Genomic DNA, 17,806 nt, shown 5'->3' with positions numbered 1-17,806 from the left:
GTAGTGGCACCTGCCCTGTGGAACACCCTCCCACCAGATGTCAAGAAAATAAACTACTATCTGACTTTTAGAAGACATCTGAAGGCAGCCCTGTTTAGGAAAGTTTTTAATGTTTGATGTTTTTATTGTGCTTTTAATATTCTGTTGGAAGCTGCATAGAGTGGCTGGGGAGGCCCGGCCAGATGGGTGGGGTATAAGTAATAAATTGTTGTTGTTGTTATTGGAGCTGGAGGGCTGGTAGAGACCAGGAGCCATACCAAAAGGTGTGAGGTAGATGAGGTAGAAGTTCAGCATCAGCAGCCTACTGAGGAACTGGGTGCTCCAGAGCCCTTCATTTTGCACCACACAATGATGCTAGATTACAAGACGTTACTCAGCATCAGGGCAGCAGTCTGGGCAGTGGAGTCAGGAGGCACGGGATGAGCCAGCAGCCATGCCTGCAGAACAAGTCAAAGCCAAAGGACAAGCCAGGAAGCAGGTAGATGAGCAAGCCAGCTGTCAAGACAAAAGGATACAGGAAAAAGAAAGCCTCCTCATAGTCCTTCCTTACCCAGGAGGATCCAATGGCCAACATGGGTGGGTGTGGGGTGAGTCCAGGGCCCACAGATACCAAGTTGCCTAGGCTGCTGCTGCTGCTTGCACCACACAAGGCAGACCCAAAGACCCAGTTCAAGCTCTGGCAGTTCTTGACAGCTAATGAGTTCACTACTTGCACATTGGCTATTAAAATTTATTGTCTGTAATATAGCTTCACGGGGATGTAATTTTATGAATCCAGCACTGCCAATGCAGCATTTGGGATATTCCTCAGGCCAACTGGATAACTAAAGTTCTGCTACGGTGAATTTTATGACTGTGGCCCTAAAATTGGGTGAGTGTCTCATTCAATTTACTTGGTGCAACAATAAGATAGTTGTCTGAAGAAAGGGAAAACTTCAAATAGGCAGATTCCGCCCCCCCATGCAAACAACATAACAGATGTGGGGTCTCTTGGTGGGAGACTCAGAAACTGGTTTTAGTGCCAGGGAGTCTGAGCCAAGGAACCAATGCAGAAGTTGGAGCCAAAGAAACAAATTATAGCCAGAAAGACCATTGGTCAGACAGGAAGCCTTTTATAACCCTTAGTGCCCAGGGTAGCCCAATGGCCAGCCTAGGTGGGCAGACCCAATTCAGAGCCTGAAAATATTTCGTTGTCAGGAAAGATGTTCCATGCTGACAGTGTAACATGCGATGGATCAACATGATCCCACATAATCACCCAAAAACAGCACCAGCAGCTTAAAGGCTGAGCTATAACTCTGTGGAAGGTCTCTGACAGGTACAAGGAATGTTTACCGTGGGAGAATTAGGAGAGAATCATTAGGAATGTGTGGCTTTTATACATCAAGCATGTTTTCACAGTACAGTATAGTGAAATTTAGCCACCCAGAGCTGGAATTTATTACAGCCAGTGGCTGTCCAGGGACAAATACTTTTATAAACCAAGGCCTAAGGAAGATATAAGACTTGATCTGCAATGAGAGTTGATTATTCTTGCTGGTATTTTTTTTGCCTAACACTCTTTCTTTCTTTCTTTTTTACAATGGCAGAATAATGTTGCTCCATTTGCTGTTTTCATTACAATCTTTGTCACACACAAGTGAGGCAGCTGAATGTTAATGCCTCATATCATCTCTGAAAGACGGTTGTGTTCTCCATTGCTGTGACCTTTTCAGTGTTCTGTATTTCCATTTCATGTGGAAGTTGATGATTAATGATAATTACAATAATTACAAGGAAAGGCTTGAAATATAAATTGTCATACATTCAAAAGCAGCAGCAGAAAACACTGAATATTAAAGAGAGAGAGAGAGAAAGAGAGAGAGATCATTTCTCATGTTCACATTCTTTTCTTCACATCAATCAATTAATTCTCCTTGGTCCACAGATACCGAGGACAGAGTTCAGAACCCGCCTGAGCCAGGAGGAACACATTGTTTCAAAATCTGGACTATGTGGTTTGAGCCAAGCTATAACAAAAGCACAGATGAGGTTTCAGTACAACTGCCAGAACGGTGATTTGTGAACCGTGCTTTAGTTATTAAAAAAAATCAATTTTAAAATCAATAGTATGCGCTTATGCCCAAACGGCTTTGCTTAACAATGAGTGAGCATTCCATAAAACAAGGTTTGGGTTTGGATTCAGATCATTAACTATGATTCCCATTATGCTGTATTTGCCACAGGGAAGGGATATTTACTTGTCTGCTCTGGTTTTGGCTTATTGCCTTGCATTTTTTTGGAATCTGAAACATCCTGAAAATTAGCTACCAAGTTGGTTGACTGGTTAACAGGTGTGTGCTCACTGATCCGCGATATCAAATGAGGGGGAAGTTGTTTACAACATCATATTCATGGGAAATGGCAGCAGAATATGCAGAAACGTGAATATCCATGCAAAACCAAGAGAACATTCGGATCTGTACAACACTGGGATCTTTCAGCTAGTATTTTCATTTTTCATTTCTGCGGCACCCTGTAATAAAGGCATCTATTTGTTACCAATAATTCCATATGAACAAATGGCAGGATTCCAGGAAGCCCTTTAAAGCAAACAGTGGATTGGTTTTCCTCCAAACTGCTTTGGCATGTAGCTTCTGTGCACCTGATATCAGAGCCACAGGCTGTTCTCCCACTCAGGAAAAATAAATATATCTTAACAGTTTTCAACCATAACATGTATTTCCATTCACAAACATATGGAAGCACAAGCTCCTTGCCAATGTTGTTTTGATTAATTAGAACCACAAAATTTGCCCACAATTTTTAGAACTGCGTATTTTCAATGCTTTGCAAACCCACGGACAGCCTGAACATCAAATGGAAGAAATCTAAAAACATAACTAAAACCTTCCTGTGGCATATTGTACCAAACTGTTTATTTTTAATTATCAACGTTTTGTGCACCTCCCTCCCTCCTAAAATGAACGTTTCCAAAGAGCCTACTTTCTATTTAAATAGGAGAGGGCCAGTGAGTATTGTGTCCACATGAATTTGTATACACACAGAGAACTAGGCTGGCCAATGCAGTGCATGCATTGGTAAGATCAAGGCAGGATTACTGCAGTGCGCTCTATTCAGGCCTACCCTTGGGTCTGGCTTGGAAGCTTCAGCTGGTGCAGAATGTAGAAGCCAGATTGCTGATGGGGGCATCTGGCTGACAACCTGGGCCACTATTGATAAAACATCTGCTGCCCATCTTAAGTTTTATTTTATTTTGATTTTTTTAAAAGATATTTTATTTTCCTGTTTATTATGTTGGCTTGGATATATATATTATATTTGATTTTCTTCAGTAATATTTTATTCAGGATGGTTTTATTTTATGTTTTAATGTGTTGTTTACCACTTTGAGATCTATTATTATTATTATTATTATTATTATTATTATTATTATTATTATTAGCAGTAGTATTATCAAGTCAGGTTCAAGGCCTTTGTATTAATTGACAAAGCCCAGAACAACTTAGATCAAGGGTAGCTTAGAGGCCACCTGAACTCTTCTATCCCAGCTCAATCACTGAGATCATTTGCAGGAGGAATGTTGGTCATTCCCCCCATTGGCAAGGCTCATTTGACAACCAACTTTCATGCCATTGGCTCAGTCTTGTGGAATACTCTGCCAATTCAGCAGGTGCCTTCTCTTCCAACTTTTAAACACCTGCTGAAAACTAATCTATTCCATCAGGCAATTAACAACACACCTTTCCATAATAGTTAGCTGATTTCTGATTTTAACACACACACAGTATGGATTTATATATAATTGTTGTAGACCAATCTGATATTTTTCAATAATATATATACAGTGCTTTTTCTGGGGGGACACAGGGGTACACATACCCCTAAACATTTTGTGAATCTAACGGGAGAAGAAACTAAAAAATTTAAAATCTGGTGATTGGTCAGTTTCGTTGTTGCCACCTCCAATGGCGGCTTCATTTCCTTTCCCGGTGAGTTTCTTGAGTCAAAATGAGAGTACCCCTAAACATTTGTGTATGTGTGTGTGCGTGCGCGCACGAACATCCCTGAAGAATTAGTGTGAAGTACTGAACTGGGATTTGGAGATCTGCGTTCAACTCCCTACTCAGCCATTCAGCTGAGATAATATTGTCTTTTCACAGCCTTGGGCAACCCACCATATATGACTATGGTGAGGATAAAATGGCAAATCCCAATGTGCTAATATCTGAGCTTGCTGGATGAATGGTTGCATGCAAAAAGTGATCACATGTATTCCCACTCCCCACACATTTATAACAAGATCTTTTCCTCTCCTGTCTTGTTGTCAGTGGTATGTTCTGAAAAGTTCATTGTTTTAAACATTTGTGCTTGTCCAGAAGCCATTCTGTACTCGTAACTCACACACAGTTCTCTCCTTCTCCAAATCTTCTTCATTTAAAACGTTTGCACACGACGCAGCCCTTGAGTCATGTACTGTGGCCTGTGATTGACAATGCCCCTGTTTTGTAGTCCAGGCAACCTGCGAAAAGACAAGGGGAAACACAATGAGGTTTATTGAGCCCCTGGAGAGATAGCAAAAATTGCTTGATGAGTCGCAGATTTGACTTAAAGTGCTGCTACGCTAGATAGTTCTATAACCACAATATGATGTTTTCAGTGCTAGTTTGCCTCCTGTTCCCGATACACTATCACAGTCTGCTTCTCTCTTTGGCTGCTGCAATGCACTGAGATAAAGGTAAAGGTAAAGGGACCCCTGACCATTAGGTCCAGTCGTGACCGACTCTGGGGTTGCTGCGCTCATCTCGCTTTACTGGCCGAGGGAGCCAGCGTACAGCTTCCGGGTCATGTGACCAGCAATTCTTACCATTCTATTTTGAGTATTGCTATCATGGTCATAGCTAGCTTTCCCTCTGCTACTCTCTATGTGGGGTTACCTTTGAGGTTGGTGTAGTGGCTGCAGCTAGTTCAGAACACAGTGATCAGACTGTTTGTGGGGACAGACTACTGCCAGCATGCTATACTTTGTGGGATCCGTGCTAGCTTCCAGTCTGCTACCAGGCCATATTCAAGGTTTGGGTACTAACAGTTTGAGACCGTTTTACCTCTCCCCAAACTTCATTGAAAAATTTAAAAACAATTACCAAACATGAAGGGTTGTTTTCCAAGGCAAATACATGTACATGTACATGTGTTAGGTCTCGTATGCAGTCATCAAAACATAAAAAATCTTTTACGTTACAGATTCAGCTTACATCCATAGCAGGGCTTTCAATGTGGCTGCCCCAGTTCTGTGGAACAGCCTCCCTACTGAAGTATGACAGGTGCCACTATTTGTACTTTCTGGAAACAATTGAACATATTGTTGTTACTGCAAGTAATAACATGTACTGCAAGTGTTTACAGCTTGATTATTATTATTATTATTATTATTATTATTATTATTATTATTGGTCTGTGCCTTAGGTGTTTATCTGGATAGTTAACATACCTTTAGTTGTTTTTTGTTTTTTGTATTGTTTTGTATTGTTTTAAAACTTATTTTAGTTGGGTTTTGGTGTGACTAAATCATATTAAGATTTATGTGAAAAGTGATATAATAATAATAATAATAATAATAATAATAATAATAATAATGTGCTGTAAGTTAACCAGAGCATGGATGAAGGGTTTGACAGTAGCTGTAAAGAGAAAAGGGTGGTGCTTGTACATATTTTTTCATTTATTAAATTTGTATACCACCCTTCCTCTGAAGGTTTCAGGGTGGTTTACAGTGTAAAAATGCAAGATAAAAACACAAAGTACATAATAAAAATGGCAGCAACAACAATCCAAACCAATAACCAGCACCCCTCCCACAAACACATTTAAAAGGATTTGTGAATGAAAGAGAAAAAGAAGAGTTGAAGGAGATGGCAAAATGCCTTGGAGACAAAAAAAAAGAAGCTATTTCATTAATTGGTAGCACATGAAATGAGAAAGATTTGTGATGGCTTAAAAGCCTGGCTCAGAGGCAGGGAAACTTGTTGAAACAGCATTGTGGCTCTCGCATCCTCCTAGAACTCTGGCTACTAATCTTGGACTCTTGAACTTGGTCTTTTGCTGTTGTGCCGGATTTATCATTGCTACTCCTCTGCCTTATAAGAGCACCCAGACGTAGAACCTGCTCTTTCTTAGTCAATGCATTTGTCTCTTTAAATGGCTATAATGAAAATTTACGCATTTACTGACACAGAAATGCCTTTGTTACTTGGTTTTCGGATGGTAGCCAGGACATATGTTTCCTTTACATTTTTTGTCGACTGATAAGGTTGTGGGGGAAACCTTGTTTCATTTTCAGTGACTTTCTGCTTTTAGAAATACAGTGGTACCTCGGGTTACAAACGCTTCGGGTTACACGTTTTGAGGTTGCGGGCCGTGGGAAATCTGGAAGTAGCGCTGCAGGTTACAAACGCTGCGGGTTGCGGACGTGCCTCCATCATGGATTGTGCCCACAACCCGAGGTTCCACTGTACCTTAAAGGGGGGAAACCACCAACCACCAAAATGAGACTTTCTCCTTAGCAGAATTTCTCTAATTCCTACCCAGGATTTTATTTTTTAACCACATTTACCAGTCTGTTCCTCTTCACAAAGTTTATGTGCTCTATACTCTTCTTCTCAGCCCCACGTAGGAGCGATTTATGAACAGAGCAGTATTCTTAAGCTCTATCCACACCATGCATTTAAAGCACTAGGATACCACTTTACACAGCTATGGCTTCCCCCAAAGAATCCTGGGAACTATAGTTTGCCCAGTTGTTAGGAGACCTCCAATCTCCACCCACATCTTCTCTGAGAATAGGGATTAACTGTTAAACCACCTTGGGAATTATAGCTATATGAAGCGAAGAGAGGTGTCCTGAACAACTCTTGGCACCCTTAGCAAACTACAGTTCCCATGGTGTTCTGGGGAAAGCCATGACTGTTTAAAGCGGCATCATAGTGCATTAAGTGTAAAGTGCAGCTGTGGCTACAGAGATTGGTATGGGCTAGAATCAATATTCACTTGTAGCAAAATAGTGAAGAACAATGAACGGATTGATTGGAAAAGTAACTCAAAGAAATTATGTCCAAACTACAAAAGTGTACCTACAATTCAATAACAGCATCTATACAGCAGTTGTTGTCTGGAATAATTGAGGAAGGTTAGGGTTGGCGGACAAAATTGAAGAACTACCATGTCTATGTACTCCCATGTGGTACCTGGTTGATAAAACTCCACAATCCATCATTTTTCTCCTTTCTTCTGTACAAATAAGCGGTTTGCAATCTATCATTCAGGTATTGTAGAATGCCAGGAACATTTTGATATCCCAGGAAGGTTACTGAACTCCTGGTGAGTCACCATGCATGCTTGGTGGGCTGCATTAGTCTAGGCCGGTCAAATATTTTACAGACTTTTTTCATCTCCGCCAAGCTAAGCAGTTGGCTCCTTACCTCTCTCGCCCTGACCTAGCCACTGTGATCCACACAACGGTCACCTCCAGACATGATTATTGTAACTCACTCTACATGGGGCTGCCCATGAGACTGACCCAGAAACTCCAGCGGGTGCAGAATGCCGCGGCGAGACTCCTTACGGGATCACGTTCACCCGGTGCTATACCAGCTGCACTGCTCCCAGTGGAGTACAAGATCAGGTTTAAGGTGCTGGTTCTAACCTTTAAAGCCCTATACGGCTTAGGACCTTCGTACCTATGGAACTGCCTCTCCTGGTATGTCCCATGGAGGACCTTATGGTCTTCAAACAAAAACATCTTGGAGGTCCCGGGCCACAGGGAGGTTAGGCTGGCCTCAACCAGAGCCAGGGCTTTTTCAGCTGTGGCCCTGATCTGGTGGAACGCTCTTGTCACAAGAGACTAGAGCCCTGCGGGACTTGACATCTTTCTGCAGGGCCTGCAAGACAGAGCTGTTCCACCAGGCCTTTGGCCAAGGCACAGTCTGACCCCCTCCTTTGGTAATCCTCACAGAGCCCAATGGTTGCCATTAATTTGATTTTGAATTGATTTTAGAATGAATTGATTTTAGAATGCTGTGTTACTCTTATTGTTGTTAGCCGCTCTGAGCCCAGCTTCGGCTGGGGAGGGCAGGATATAAATATTATTATTGTTGTTGTTGTTGTTGTTGTTGTTGTTGTTGTTGTTGTTGTCTGCCCCTGCTGTGATTGATCTGCAACTTTATCTTCCATATGGCTAGGCAGCCACATAGCCTAGGCCTGATCTTACAAGACTTGGACATTAAGGTTGTATCTCCATTTGGATGGTCTTGCCTCCCATTATCATTGTTCCATCTGACCAAACCAGAGTTCTTTTCTCTAGTTCTTTTCTCACATGCATAAGAACATAAGAATAGCTTGCTGGATGAAGCCAGTGGCCCTTCTGCTCCAGCATCCTGTGCTCACAGTGACCAAGCAGAAACTGGCAAACCAAAGATGAGCATAATATTACTCTCTCCTCCCATGGTTTCCAGCAACTTCAAGCATACTTAGGGGGGGGAGTTTCACTTAATCAGTCCTGCCAATGTTCTGCTTGTTCAGTGAAGCTTTCCCCTTCTCCATCCCCCATTCTCCCCAAAACTGGTTCCAGTGTGGGTCTGGGGAGCCCCTAGAACAGTGCATGGGCATGAAAAGAGGTTGGATCATTTCATCAGCTAAGCTGCAGTCCTTGCCCGAATTCCCTGAATTTCCTAACTGGCTTATTGAACCATTAAACCCACCAACCATCTACTTTGACTGACAGCAGCTCTCTGGGGACTCAGGCATAGTGTCCCGTCCCACCCCCACCCACCTGCTACATTATCCATTTAACTGGGAATGCCAAGGATTGAGCTTAGGACATTCTTCATGCAAAGCAGGTGTTGAATCTTAGAATTATAGAGTTGGAAGGGACCATAAGGGTCATCTAGTGCAACCCCCTGCAATGCAAGGAATATTTTGCACCCAACCTTGAGATTAAGAGTATCATGCAATTGAGTTCTATCACTCAGCTATGGTTGACTCCTTTTCCTGCAAAAGGGTGTTTCCTAGTACCTGGTATACAGGATCTATTTTAGAAGACGTGGAATGAACTGGTCATTAAATGGGACATTCTTAGGTTGAGCTTAACTCTGACTTCAGCTGTTCTTCTGAGGATATTTCCATGTACTGCCTGGTGCTCTGGTTATTTCTTTCTAGAAGGTGAGCCATGCCCTTGTGTTGCAATTTCTGAAACTCTCAAGTTTAAGTTTCCATCTTATGCTAGAGCTTAAGGTGAAATTGCTTGCTCTGAACTTAGGTCTCTGTGCCCTCATATTTTGTTTGTCCTTCCCATTTAAATTCCAGACTAGTCTGAAATAACTGCTGTTAGTTTGACCTACAATGACATTCAAACAATAATTAGTGAAATAAAAGCCTCATAATTACTTTCTAACACCCACCCACACAGAGTCTTTTTTTGTGGTCAGGCAGAACACTTCATGGTTTTTAATGACTGAGCAGGAAAATAAAATGCACTGACAGATGTTTCTTAACTACATAACATGATCAGAATGTTAGCAGACAAAAGTGGCACCTAGCTGGATGAATTATTGCTAATATATTCAACACAGCCTGTGTGTGTGTGTGTGCAAGTGTGTGTGCGTGCATGTGTGTGTGTGTGTGTGTGTGTGAGAGAGAGAGAGAGAGAGAGAGAGAGAGAGAGAGAGAACGAACGAGAACCAAGAGTCTAAAATAAAGACAAAAAACAAGACCACAAAAGATCTTTCACAGGTCATTACAGGGTGTCATTGTGTATCCATATGAATAATATTATGCTAAATCCTAACTAGCACATGTTCACTAGATCATTCTCCACCAACTAGTTGGCTCCAGATGTGTCGTACCATAACTCATCAGTGGCAACCAGCATGGCTGAAGGAAGTGGTAGCTCAAAACACCTGGAAGCCACCAGTTTGGTGAAGCCTGTATTAGATGCAGATGCATGGGGACTGTGTAAACAGTATAGTGAACCCGTGTTAAGTCAGGAGCCAGGCTGGCTGCTCCAGTCCTGCTTCTCCATTCCCCCACAAATCATATTAAACTGGCATCTGAAGAATGCAGGAACACAGGAAGCTGCCTCACACAGAGTCAGATCATTGGTCCACCTCACTCAATGTTGTCTACTCTGATTGGCAGAGATTTTCCGAAGTTTCAGACAGGAGTCTTAAGCCTAATTGGAGATGCTGGGAATTGAACCAGGAATCTTCTGCATTCAAAGTATGTGCACTGCCCTTGAGCTATGGTCTTTTCCTAGGACTCTTTGACGGATGTCAGCAAGGACTGGGAAACAGATAGTGGAATAAAGTTAGAGACAAACACAACACTCTCAAGGCTGCTTCCAACATACGAGATGACAACATTTATATTTTTGTTATTAGATCTATTTTTAGGCTCCTCATAAAATTAGTGTACGAGGTGTCAGGAACAATAGATAATCAGTAATTTAAAACAATAAACACCATAGCAGTAATATTAATGAATAACAGAATCAGCAATAACACTAAACCCAAGCAGCAGCCCAGCAAGAACAATAAAATCAGATAAATAGTTAACATTAAAGCAGAATAATATGAGCACCAGCATATATAACATAATGAATACAATAGGAGGCATGTTCCCAGCAGGGTCACCAGTGATCAGCCAGGAGGGTTATGGGTGGGGGGTCAACCAAGTAGGCTGATCAGACAAAATAAACCCTCTGATGGTGTGAGGACCTACAAGTCGTAATGGCTATGTAGGCAAACATCTAACTACTGGGGCTGATAATTCAGAGTCAAAAGCCCTCCTCCCAGAGGGAATGGAGCAGTCTGCTGCAATGAAAATGAACAACCAGGGAAGTTGCTTCCTGCATTATAAGAAGTGGTGAAAACTGGATGTGTGAGTGCACACATGCATTCCCGATCTGACACTTCTTGTAATATGCAAAGCAGCCCTCAGGGTGTCACCAAAGAGAAAGCTTTCCCTGCTCCTGGTAAGAGCTGGTGTTTATGCCTGGAAGTAAAGAAAAGGAAGCAGCGTTAGTGAGAAAAGAAGGAAAACTGTTTAGCACTCCTCACATCTACTCAGACGTACATTCCTCAGCCTACGGCAATAACCACAAATCCAGCTATCGTATTAAAAAAACTCTTAAGTGCATGTTTACGGGAGTTCTGTCTCTTTGCATCAGCCGCCTCCATTCTTTCATTTCACCATATCTCATATTTCTTCTGCCGTTCATGCCAAAAGTATATTGGGTATAATGGGACGAGATTGCTCCTCTGATACGGCTCATAGTATGGTGGGAAGTGCGCGTGAACCATCTCTTGATTTCATTAATAAATTCTGGAGTCATCAGCTATGTGGTTTTAGCTTAAGTGTATTAGAGGACACATTCCACCCATATGCACATATTTGTGGATAGCAGAGGCAGGGATTGTGTTCGTTCCCCTCTGTGTAATAGGCTGGATCAGGAGAAACAGCGCTATCAGATTTGGCCCAATGATTGAGAAAAATCTGTTTATCACTGCCAGATGTTTGCAGAAATGGTTCCTTTACAGTGACAAAAGGAATACATATAAACCTGCCTTTAAATATGATACTTTATATTAGTTGAGACCTGGTGATAGAGAATACTCTTCTGTATCCTCCTAACTTACATATGTATGGATTGCTTTATTCTAGGTTTCCCATCTTGGTTTGTACCAAGATCACTATCACCTAATGAGAGGGAAAGATAATGTATGACATTTTAATTTCCCCCTTTGAGATGTATGCTCAGTATATGCATTGTTACTTGTGAACATGGACTCATTTATTCGATAGCAGACTTTTTTCTTTTTTTTAGTCACCTGAAACTTCTTCTCTGTCTTACTGACTTCCTGCATCACAGCTATTTTTCTGGGTTTGAAGAGTGACTATATGAAGAATTTGAGGAGCATCAACACTTGGCTTTTCTAAAGGGAAGCAACCTCTGGTCTAATGATTGCCTTCTGCACAAAGTGAAGCAATTGCACAGTTAGATCAACTATTCCATGCTTGGACATGTCCAGTAATTCATTTATCTGCCATGCCATAGCTTGACTGTATGTCACTGCATATCAGAAAATAATCAACTGTTGTGCAAGAGAGACCAGAAAGGCAGGGATATGTGTGCAGATGTGAATAGATATTTTGCATCTGATGCCAGTGCTGCTTCACGAGTTATCTCCATGTATTACTGCTTAGCTGTTTGCAGCACTTGTTTGCAGGTGAGCATTTCTAGATGAGGTCCAAAGCTGACATCCCGTAAACAGTTAAAGGTACTTAAACTCTGCAGAAGTCCTCCAGTCTTGTTCAGAATAAGATCAAGTACTGCACTGTGCCTGTATGCTCAGGCCACTGCAAGAAACTCAGGTTCACCTCATTCAAATCCAGCTCAAGTTACATTGGTAACCCAACTGGAAGTTGACTCACAGATCATTTCCAGATGTGAACACTCATGGCTGGATCCCATTTCTTTTTGGGAGACAAAGAATCACCCACAGCCATGAGTAAGCAGTATGCGAGATGTAAAACTTCAGTACATGGATTTGAAGTGCCCAGAATGAATAGGTTTGTTGATTCAGGGCAAGATTTTTAAAATGCAACTTTCTCCGTAATAGATCAGTAAGAACCCTCTTTTGTGAAATCTCTAGTTAGGTTACAAACTACATTCTTTTCTTGTTTATACATTTTTGTGATGCAGTCACCCAAACACATTACGCATTCATAATCAATACTCAGCCAAAGGACCGAGTCCAGGAATGTCTTACATACTAACAACTACCTGTCGGGACAGAAAAGATTCACAATTGTTTAAAAAAGTCACCCAAAGTTCCAGAGGTGATGGGCAATAAAGTCTACAAGGCTCAAACTTGTTCTCTACACAGGCAAAATCCCCTTTTATATTTGTTACAGGAGTGTGTTGACCTTATGCAGCCTTGGCTATAACATTGCTTTGGCATCCAGACGGCAAATTTCTGAGTCTTAGTTGTACTAAATGTAGTCATTTACCCCATTGGTGGGACAAGAAGTCATGCGCGGGGCAGTGGAAAAATAGAATCATCGTGCATTTCACAATCTAATTCAGCTAATCCTGTGCTTGACCTTTACAGGGAACAGGGAAGCAAGCACATAGCTGTTAGCCTTCTGAATGCTTAAGAGGACCTTGCTGGATCAGACCAAAGGCACATCAAGTCCAGCATCCTGTTCTCACAGTGGCCAACCAAATGCCTATGGGAAGGGCATGAGTGCAACAACACTCTCCCCATTTGTGCTTCTTAGTGTCCTGCTTTCTCTGTTGGAAACAGATATCCAAGTTGGTGGCCATTGGAATGAATCCCATAGTTTGACTATTCACTTTGTGGAGAAGTACTTTTTGCCTGATTCTTCCAACGTTCAACTTCATTGGAGGACCCTGGGTTCTAGAGTTATGAAAGAAGGAGACAAACTTTCCTCTGTCCACATTCTCTACACTATCCATAATTTTATATACTCCCTCATACCCTCCCTCACTTGCCCAAATGCTGTGACCTTAAGAATGTGAGAAAAGCCCTGTTGGTTCAGGCCAAACACCTATCTAGTCTAGCATCACCTTCTCATAGTCACCAACCAGATGCTTGTAAGAAACCCACAAGCAGCGCTTTCCCCACTTGTGAGTCACAGCAACTGGTATTTAAAGGCATATTGCCCCCAATATAGGAGATAGAATATAAGGGAGCTGTTTCAACCACATAATAATTTTGATTGCCCTTTTCTGAACCATTTCCAGATCCACAGTTGTCCTTATTGAGGTGAAGTGGCCAGCACTGGACACAGGGGGTGGTATTCAGCTAGGTTTTACTCAGTGTAGACCCACTGGAATTCACGACTGTGACTAAATTAGGTCAGTTCATTTCAGTGGGTCTACTCTGAGTTGAGTCCTGCTCAGTATTGAGTGGGGTGTTGTGGTTAATGTTGGACTAAGACCTGGGAGATCAGGGTTCAGCCATGAAGCCCACCTAAGGCCAGTCACTCACTCTCAGCCTAATCTACATTCACAGGGTTGTTGTGAGGAAAAAATGGTGGGTGGAGGGAAAGCTATGTATACCACCCTGAGCTCCTTAGAGGAAAAGTGGCATATAAATGTAATAAATAAAATAATAAATAAATTATATTCCACATAGTGGTGGCAGAAACAGCACAAGGAATTTCAGATATAGTAAAATGAAAGAATGGAGGCAGCTGGTACAAAGAGACACAACTCATAAACACAAAGTTAGATTTCTTTTCATGCCACTTAGTTGAACACTACCCCGTCTTTCTTTTTCTTTGGCAATCACTCATAGCCAAGTAAGATATTCTTCCGTGGACACGGTCTTAACAGTGAGTCCATAAGTGACTGTGGAGGACAATTCTGGATCCACACGTCCTTCTACAGTGGGGACATAGGTTTTTGGGTGGGAGTTGATCAAGTGTGGATTTGCCAAGTGTGCCTTCCTCTTAGCACGTTTCTCCCTTTTGCCCTGAGTTTGAGCGTCTTCCAAGCCCATGACACCTTTGGTAAAGACTATTCTCCAATTGGAGCACTTGCAGGCTGGTGTTTCTCAGTCGTCGGTGTTTATACTACATTTTTAAATATTTGCTTTGAGAGAGTCTTTAAACCTCTTTTGTTGACCACCAGCATTATACTTTCCATTTTTAAGTTCAGAATAGGGTAGTTGCTTTGGAAGATGATAATCAGGCTTTCGCACAACATGACCAGCCCAACGAAGTTGATGTTGAAGAATCATTGCTTCAACAATGATTGGGTAGTCAAAGCAATGACTACCCAATATGCCAAGCGTGGTCAGTTGTGCCTTAGATTTGAATAACAGTCTCCTCACCTGCTGAACTCTCACAGCAGCTTTACTCAAGTGTTCCCTTGGTGGTTTGCCATTTGAGTAGAGATGCTTTGTCAACTCCGGCTCCCCTCTTGCTTGGAGTGTAAGGTAAAGGGGCCCCTGACCATTAGGTCCAGTCGTGGATGATTCTAGGGTTGCGGCGCTCATCTCGTTTTATTGACTGAGGGAGCCGGCGTACAGCTTCAGGGTCATGTGGCCAGCATGACTAAGCCGCTTCTGGGGAACCAGAGCAGCGCACGGAAATGCCATTTACCTTCCTGCCGGAGCGGTACCTATTTATCTACTTGCACTTCGTGCTTTCGAAGTGCTAGGTTGGCAGGAGCAGGAACCGAGCAATGAGAGCTCACCCAGTCATGGGGTTTCAAACCGCAGACCTTCTGATTGGCAAGCCCTAGGCTCTGTGGTTTAACCCACAGCACCACCCGCATCCCTTGGAGTGCAGATTGCTATAAATGTATAGCTCTGGCTAGCTTCCCCCCAGCTGCTGTTGTAGTCAATTGCATTAGGAGGACTTTGTCTGAAAAACACAAGGAAGCATGACTTAGCTACTGGGCTGCATCAAATTCCAGTGGACAGAAATTTGCAAGCAGGGGTTGTCAGTTTAGCCCCCTAAGAATGATGAATTCAGCCAGGGCAGTGAACAATGGTTGGCAACTTAGTATATATATATATCTTAGCTCGGGTTTAGGACTCTAAGACAGTTATATTCTTGGGAAAATGGAGGACGCTTAGAGTCAGAGTCAACTTGAGAGGTCACTTGAGATCTCAGGGTTTTCCAATGATAAGTGATACAGTTTTGACTTTATTGGATTAGGAAGATAAAACATTAGTGAGTACAAGAGTTCTCAGGACAATTTCAACAGAGGACGTCAGTGGATACCGCAAATGCATTTTGCCCTAATATGTTATACCTTGCCAGTTCATCTTTCAAGACAAAACTGAGACTTTTGACCCAGGTGGATAACGCAGGGTTGCAAAGTGAAGGTTCAATGGTGCTCTCTGGCAACAAAATATTATATTATTGCAGTGGTACCTCGGGTTACATACACTTTAGGTTACATACGCTTCAGGTTACAGACTCCGCTAACCCAGAAATATTACCTCGGGTTAAGAACTTTGCTTCAGAATGAGAACAGAAATCATGCTCCTGCAGCAGGAGGAGGCCCCATTAGCTAAAGTGGTGCTTCAGGTTAAGAACGGACCTCCAGAACGAATCAAGTACTTAACCCGAGGTACCACTGTATGTTCCTCTTGTTTGCTGGTTGAAACATACATTCTGGACCACAGATGAAATCACTTCCAGGAAAAAAAGGCTTTAAACCAGGGATGAAGAACCTGCCCTCCCATATGAACTACAACTCCCATCATCCACCACTGAGGGCCATGCTGGTTAGAACCAATGGGAGCTGCAGTGCAACAAAATCTGGGAACGCCACAGGTTCCCCATTCCTGCCTTTAATCATCCATCCTATCCTTGGATATGTCAGTAGGACAAAACAAGAGAGATACCAGGAAGCTTTTTGCAGTTGCAGCATAACTGTATTTTCATATCATGTTAATGATTAAATGCAGAGTTCAAAAAGAGATAATCTATTAGCTTATGCAGCAGTTTTCATGTGCGGTTCAAATAATTAACACAATGACACTATTCAGCTTCTAAACCAGACTGCTTGGGTTGAATTTTTTTTTTTTTTTAAGGATACATAATGTTGCTCCAAATCTTTCTTCCTAGTACAGTTCTGCCTTAATACAAAGCAGCTCCATATATAATAGCCTTACTAATTATCCTGGATGGAGTTCTGAAAATATGAATGATCCTAAAAAGAATTATGGACTGGTGAGAATACTAGCCTTGCTAAAGAAGATGTGCAAGAGACTCTCACATTGAGAACAGCTCTATCTATATATATTTATCAGTCTTCTGTGCCATTTGATCTTCAGAACTGGGTAAGCAAATTTTGGATCACTGCTGTTAGAGACCAAACAATAAATGGTAGAAAAGTTTTGTCTGTGAGCATGCACGCTAATATCTGGATAAAGGAAGGCAGTGCAAGACCCAAGGCAGCAGTACAGCCATTTCATCTGAGTGCTATAGGAGGCCAATTTTTGAGCCAAGCCTCTTGGCTGTCTGCTCCTTGCTATATGATGTCATTTATGCCAACTATACTTGAAAAGTGGGAATTAAGACGAAGAATTGAGCTTGATAACTGTCTCTGGTGTACAGCCAGATCTTACATCAGAGCAGAAAATATGCCTGTGCCATGCTAATATAGTAATGCCAGGTGGAACACTATCACCTTCTTGACTAATATTGATTCAAAATAATTTGCCAGGAAGGCCACTGGCACCATTTATTATGCTGATTGGAAGAGGACAAATCTCTCTCTCTCTCTCTCTCTCTCTCTCTCTCTCACACACACACACACACACACACACACACACTCCTGCATACAGTACGTCTCTTCTGAACCAATTTTTCTTTAAGATTCATCCTTCCTGTTAAAGCCAAGGCTTCAAAATAACCTGAGTGTACATTATCTTCCTCATTCATTTATTCTTCACCACTATTGTGCTCGCTTCCCTTTTTCACAGAGAGTGAAAAAGAACATTTCTGATTTGATAAAACCCATTTCCTTTAATCTCATCTAATTGCTGGTGTATTGTGCTTTGTGGCTTCATTACTCTGCTTCACAGTGGATCACAGTCCTGAAACCGAGGTAAGAACACTTCATGATCTTACTGAATTCCAAATAAAAAAAAAAGCCTTAGTAACTGTTCAACCCATAATGATACAATATAAAACCAGCATCAGTTAAAAATAGGTTGAAACATCCAGGGCTTTAAGCTCCTTTTACAAATAGGGAGGGAAGGGG

The sequence above is a fragment of the Podarcis liolepis genome, assembly GCF_965112155.1.
Source record: "Podarcis liolepis genome assembly, chromosome: 1".
Lineage (NCBI taxonomy): Eukaryota > Metazoa > Chordata > Lepidosauria > Squamata > Lacertidae > Podarcis > Podarcis liolepis.
The sequence above is the reverse complement of the archived record's forward strand: the minus strand, read 5'-3'. Positions refer to the sequence as shown.